This window comes from Amblyraja radiata, chromosome 11 (genome assembly GCF_010909765.2).
Source record: "Amblyraja radiata isolate CabotCenter1 chromosome 11, sAmbRad1.1.pri, whole genome shotgun sequence".
NCBI classification, from domain to species: Eukaryota; Metazoa; Chordata; class Chondrichthyes; order Rajiformes; family Rajidae; genus Amblyraja; species Amblyraja radiata.
In genome coordinates this window covers 47,663,088-47,669,454 of record NC_045966.1, presented here as the reverse complement: position 1 = coordinate 47,669,454, position 6,367 = coordinate 47,663,088, and positions in this window count along the sequence as shown.

Sequence of the window (6,367 nt, the reverse complement as noted above, 5' to 3'; positions counted from 1 at the left end):
TAAAAAGTGAGGCAAACAATTTGGCTGCAGCCACCCGACAACCAAAATTCATTTTGTGAACACAAACTTGTTAAAAAGGCAAGGCAAACAATTGGGTTGCAGCCACCTGACAAGTAAAATTTATTTCGTGAACACAAACTTGCTAAAAAGGCGAGGCAAACATTAGGGCTGCAGCCACCTGACAACCAAAATTCATTTTGTGAACACAAACTTGTTAAAAAGGCGAAGCAAACATTGGTCTGCGGCCACCTGACAACCAAAATTCATTTTGCGAACACAAACTGTTAAAAAGGCGAAGCAAACAATTGGTCTGCGGCCACCTGACAACCAAAATTCATTTTGTGAACACAAACTTGTTAAAAAGGTGAGGCAAACAATTGGGCTGCAGCCACCTGACCACCAAAATTCATTTTGTGAACACAAACTTGTTAAAAAGTTGAGTCAAACAATTGGGCTGCAGACACCTGACAACCAAAATTCATTTTGGTGAACAAAAACTTGTTAAAAAAGGCGAGGCAAACAATTGGGCGGCAGCCACCCACAAGCAAAATTCATTTTGTGAACACAACGTTTTAGAAAGGCGAGGCAAACAATTGGGCTGCAGCCACCCGACAACCAAAATACATTTGTGATCACAAACTTTTTAACAAAGGCGAGGCAAATAATTGGGCTTCAGTCACCTGACAACCAAAATTCATTTTGTGAAGGACAACTTGTTAAAAAGGCGAGGCAAACAATTGGGCTGCAGCCAACGGACAACCAAAATTCATTTCGTGAAAACAAACTTTTTAAAAAGGTGAGGCAAACAATTGGGCTGCAGCCACCTGACAACCAAAATTCATTTCGTGAAAACAAAATTGTTAAAAAGGGGAGGCAAATAATTGGGCTGCAGCCACCTGACAATCAAAATTCATTATGTGAACACAAACCTTTTAAAAAGGCGAGGCAAACAATTGGACTGCAGCCACCTGACAACCAAAATTCATTTTGTGAACACAAACTTGTTAAAAAGGCAAGGCAAACAATTGGGCTGCAGCCACCTCACAACTAAAATTCATTTGTGAACACAAACTTGCTAAAAAGGCGAGGCAAACAATTGGGGCTGCAGCCACCTCACAACCAAAATTCTTTTGTGAACACAAACTTGTTAAAAAGGGCAAAGCAAACAATTGGGCTGCGGCCAGCTGACAACCAAAATTCATTTTGTGAACACAAACTTGTTAAAACGGTGAGGCAAACAATTGGGCTGCAGCCACCTGACAATCAAAATTTATTTTGTGAACACAAACTTGTTAAAAAGGCGAGGCAAACAATTGGGCTGCAACCACCTGACAACTAAAATACATTTTGTGATCACAAACTTTTTAACAAAGGCGGGGCAAACAATTTGGCTACAGTCACCTGACAACCAAAATTAATTTTGTGAAGACAAACTTGTTAAAAAGGCGAGGCAAACAATTGGGCTGCAGCCAACGGACAACCAAATTCATTTTGTGAACAGAAAATTGTTAAAAAAGGCGAGGCAAACAATTGGGCTGCAGCCACCTGACAACCCAAAATTCATTTCGTGAAAACAAACTTGTTAAAAAGGGGAGGCAACAATTGGGCTGCAGCCACCGACAATCAAAATTCATTATTTGAACACAAACTTTTAAAAAAGGCGAAGGCAAACAATTGGGCTGCAGCCCCCTGACAACCAAAATTATTTTGTGAACACAAACTTGTTAAAAAGGCGAGGCAAACAATTGGGCGGGCAGCCACCTCACAACATAAAATTCATTTTGTGAACACAAACTTGCTAAAAGGCAAGGCAACAATGGGCGGCAGCCACCTGACAATCAAAATTTATTTTGTGAACACAAACTTGTTAAAAGGCGAGGCAAACAATTGGGCTGCAGCCATCTGACAACCAAAATACATTTGTGATCACAAACTTTTTAACCAAAGGCGGGGGCAAACAATTTGGCTTCAGTCACCTGACAACCAAAATTCATTTTGTGAAGACAAACTTGTTTAAAAAGGCGAGGCAACAATTGGGCTGCAGCCACGGACAACCAAAATTCATTTGTGAACAGAGAATTGTTAAAAAAAAGGCTGAGGCAAACAATTGGCTGCAGCCAACCTGACAACCAAAATTCCTTTTGTGAACACAAAGTTGTTATAAAGGCGAGGCAAACAATTGGGCTGCAGCCCACCCGACGACCAAAATTAATTTTGTGAACACAAACCTGTTAAAAGGCGAGGCAAACAATTGGGCTGCAGCCACCTGACAACCAAAATTCATTTCGTGAACACAAACTTGCTAAAAAGGCAAGGCAAACCATTGGGCTGCAGCCACCCGATAGCCAAAATTCATTTGTGAACACAAACTTTTAAAAAGGCGGGGGCAAACAATTGGGCAGCAGCCACCCGACAGCCAAAATTCATTTTGTGAACAAAAACTTTTTAAAAGACGAGGCAAATAATTGGGCAGCAGCCACCCTACAACCAAAATTCATTTTGTGAACACAACTTTTTATAAAGGCGAGGCAAACAATTGAGCAGCAGCCACTTCACAGCCGCATCGAGGGGATTCACCGGTGAGTAGACGTGCGTTCAGTGTTATTCAGCAGCTCAGAGAGCCGTGACCCTCTCACTTCCTGGGTCTGGCAGAGACTGAGTGAGGGACTACACTTCCTGGTTTTATAGCCTCTCCACCCTGCCGCCAGCGGGGACAGCAGAGAGAATGGGGAATTTGTTAAAATATTAATATCCCTCTGATTTTTCATCGATGGGAAAAATGCTACGGTCCTTGAAGGCGGAGAGGGGCTCTGAGCGATGTGGCCAATTATGATGACTGTAAGTGGCGGCGTTCTCTCGGAAATCGCTGCACAGTGGGCCAAAAGCGGTCAAGATCAGACTTTTAGTAATATAGAAAATGGCGTGTACAGCAATAAATTGCAGTTTTGTTTGGATATTCCACTCTACATTTCAACATTAGGTTCGCCCCCACACCCGACTGTCCGGGAATCTCCCAGGATGGAATGAAACCTCCCGGAGACTCCCGAGAGCGGTGAATCTTCTCTGTCAGTCTGCAGGAGGTGGTGCAGGTTCAGGCTGCGGACTGAAGCAGCCAAGAGGATGCCTGCGCGGGACCTGATCCGGACAGGTTGGCAGTTCAAATGGGTCAGGTCTTCCCGTCCTTCTCTGTTCCTAAGTCCTGCTCTCAGCTCAATGCTGATCTGAAACCCGAGTCTGCAGCAGCTGGAATCACTTCAAACAGCAGCAGGACTCGGAGAGAAGGGTCAGTGAGGGGAGAGGGGACGGATTGTTGTTCAGTGCTGAAGTGTGCACCGGGACCCCCAATGTGAGTGTGAGCAGCAAGTGCTGGTGGTTATCATGGTGACTACACTTTCTATCTGACACTTTGATCAATATCAGTATCTCAGTCTCAGATACTGGAGCATTGATGGCAAGTTAAACTGACAAAATACTTTACTGAACAATAGTTACAGAAATACATCATCCCTCCTGTGTTGTGTGTCTGTCACACAGAGACAAGCAGGCAGCTGCTCCACAGAGAGACTTTCTGGAAAATTCTCCCTGATCATTGCAGCATTTTATACACGAGAGCAGTTGGTCACTGTCCACAGTTTCTTCACAGGGCGCACGCATAATATTACAAGTGATACAAGTGTCTACTTAATATGTAATGGGATGTGTTTACACTTACACGTGTTTACAGTAAAATCTCCATTACTGGTGTGAACAATGTTTTCGTTTTCCTTCACTTCACACACATACAACTTCCCATCCTCCACTGTAACATGTCGGATCATCAGATAGACCGTGTTATTCAGGCGGATCTGATCAGTGTTGCTCGTGTTCTGCTGGGATGAGTCCATTGGTCTCCAGTGAAGACTGACTGTATCTGAGAGTCTGGAGATGGTGCAGCTGAGTGTGACGTCACTGCCCAGCAGAGGGCGCTGTGGACTTGCCTCAACTGTGAAAAACAGATGAATGAGATTCAGAGTGAGTAGTGGTGTGTACAGTCCAATGACTCGGCTCAAGGCTGACAGCCTGGCTGAAAGTCAGGACAACTTCTCCCCCAGTGTTCTCAGACCCCCTGACCACGCGTGGCTGGTCACAGTTGACGCAGCGAAATGCCGGCTGTTCACCGTGGGACAGCTGGTGGAATCGGCAACATTCAGGCTTATAAGAATGAACTGCAGATGCTGGAAAATCGAAGGTACACAAAAATGCTGGAGAAACTCAGCGGGTGCAGCAGCATCTATGCTGCATCCGCTGAGTTTCTCCAGCATTTTTGTGTACCTAACATTCAGGCTTTGTTGTATTTTAAAATGCACCTATTTCCACACCTGGGTTTATCTGATTGTTCTCAAGAGGTGAACACCTTTGATTGCAGAGCCCAAGTTCCACAGATGATTGGACTTCCACCGGCCTGGTCACAGGGTAACATTAAGCAGCAGTGTCACCCCGGAGCCACCTGCACGGAGACATTGGTTTCATACCACCCTTGCCGCGATCACCTTACTGTGTGCCGGCCGAGAAGACCATGGTATTCGCTGCGGGGGGATTCATTGATTTGCTGTTCCCAGTGAAGTCAACTAATTTCACCACTGCTGAACATTTAGAATCAATGAACAAAATCATTTTCCCCAGTTGTTCTACTGGGAGATTCACTTTTTCACCGGGTGGAAGATGTCTCACGTCCCACCATCTCTCACCATTATAGGTGACAATATAAATTAAACATTATTGATCCTTATCGCACCCACTCACCTTTGATCCCAAATATTCATATTGTTTCAGGATTTGTTTTCTCGGGTTCTGTTTGAGCCAAAGTGAAAAATCCTGCCGTTTAAATGTGGGCTTATACATTTTCAGATCAAGGGTACCGTGATTCACATACACCTCCGGGTACAAGTCCACTTTACTCCAATGGCTCCCTTTTCTTCTAAAAGTCGCCAAATTCTCGACTTCCTTCCCCGAGTGGGTTTCCATTCCCAGACAACAACAGTGTCTTTCTCGGGATTGTCCGGTCCGTTTAACACAATGGTCGGCCTCCGTTATCCAAGAATACATTCGATGTATGTATTCTGTTGCAAATACGAACAATGAAGAATTACATTTAAAACACATTTTCCCCACCCCATATCTGTAATTATTAATTTTGAACAATTCAATTCCAGACAGTTGTGATCTTTCTTGGAAACCCAGCGAGGAAGACTCAGTTTGTGAAGAGATGTCAGTCTAGAGAACTCTGAAGTCTGAAGAAGGGTTCGGCCGGAAACGCTGCCTGTTTCCTTCGCTCCATAGATGCTGCTGCACCCGCTGAGCTCCTGCATTTTTGTGTACCATCTGACTGGAATAACCTGGCCTGATCCAAGGATATTTCATCCCATGAGAGGAGTGAGTGGGAGGGGGTCGGAGGCGGGGGATAGGGGTTTGTGGTGGGGTAGTGGAGGAGCCTCCACCCGGTTTTTGAAGGAACTTTGCGGGAGGGGCGTGAAGTGAAGACATTGCGTGTGGTTCTCGGGCTGCGACTGGATCGATAAGTACGAGGCGGTTCCACCAGTCCTGCACGGTGGTGGGAAGGTGTTGGGCGAGGATGGTGTGAACAACCGTGTCAAAGGCTGCAGAGGCTGAGCGGGATGAGTAGGGAGAGTTTAACTCTGCAACAAGCTCACAGGAGGCCATTTCTGACTTTGATAAGGCCGTTTCGGTGCGGGAGGAGAGGGAGTTGATGGGAGGGGCTTAGAAATGGAGCTCCAGCAAGGAATGGCGTGGATTTGTGAGGCAGCAGCACATTCAGGACGTGGAGAGGAAAACGAGATTGACAATGGGGTGCGGCTTTACACGGATAATGATAACATAATGCATGGTGATTGTGACCGGTGAAGAGAAAGCACTTACTCTGTGTTGAAACAGGTCGCAGCAGGAAAACAAAGTAACCGAACATCAAACCAATTGGCAAACTGCTGCAGAGAAACCTCGGCGTCATTTTGTGCATTCTCTGTTTGGAAATAACGTGCAGTTTTAGACTTTTTGATCAGTAAATTGGTAGTTGGCAAATGTTGTATTGAGTACAGCCTGTTTGAAACTCCTGTCCCAGGAGCACTTTAGAATTGGCCGCACACAATTACACGGGGAAAATACATTCGCTTGCTGGACACTGCCGCTGGAAATTGTGTCATTCTGTATCTGGGATTTCACGACCATATTAAACCGCTATCGGTTGGCCCTGTCCGAAATCACTCATCTGAACTCCACCTTTTAAAATTTTTGACCCCAATACTTCCGACTACTCGGTAAAATAGTTTCAACTAAATCGGACCTTGCTTGAGTCAATGACCAGAGAAGGCAA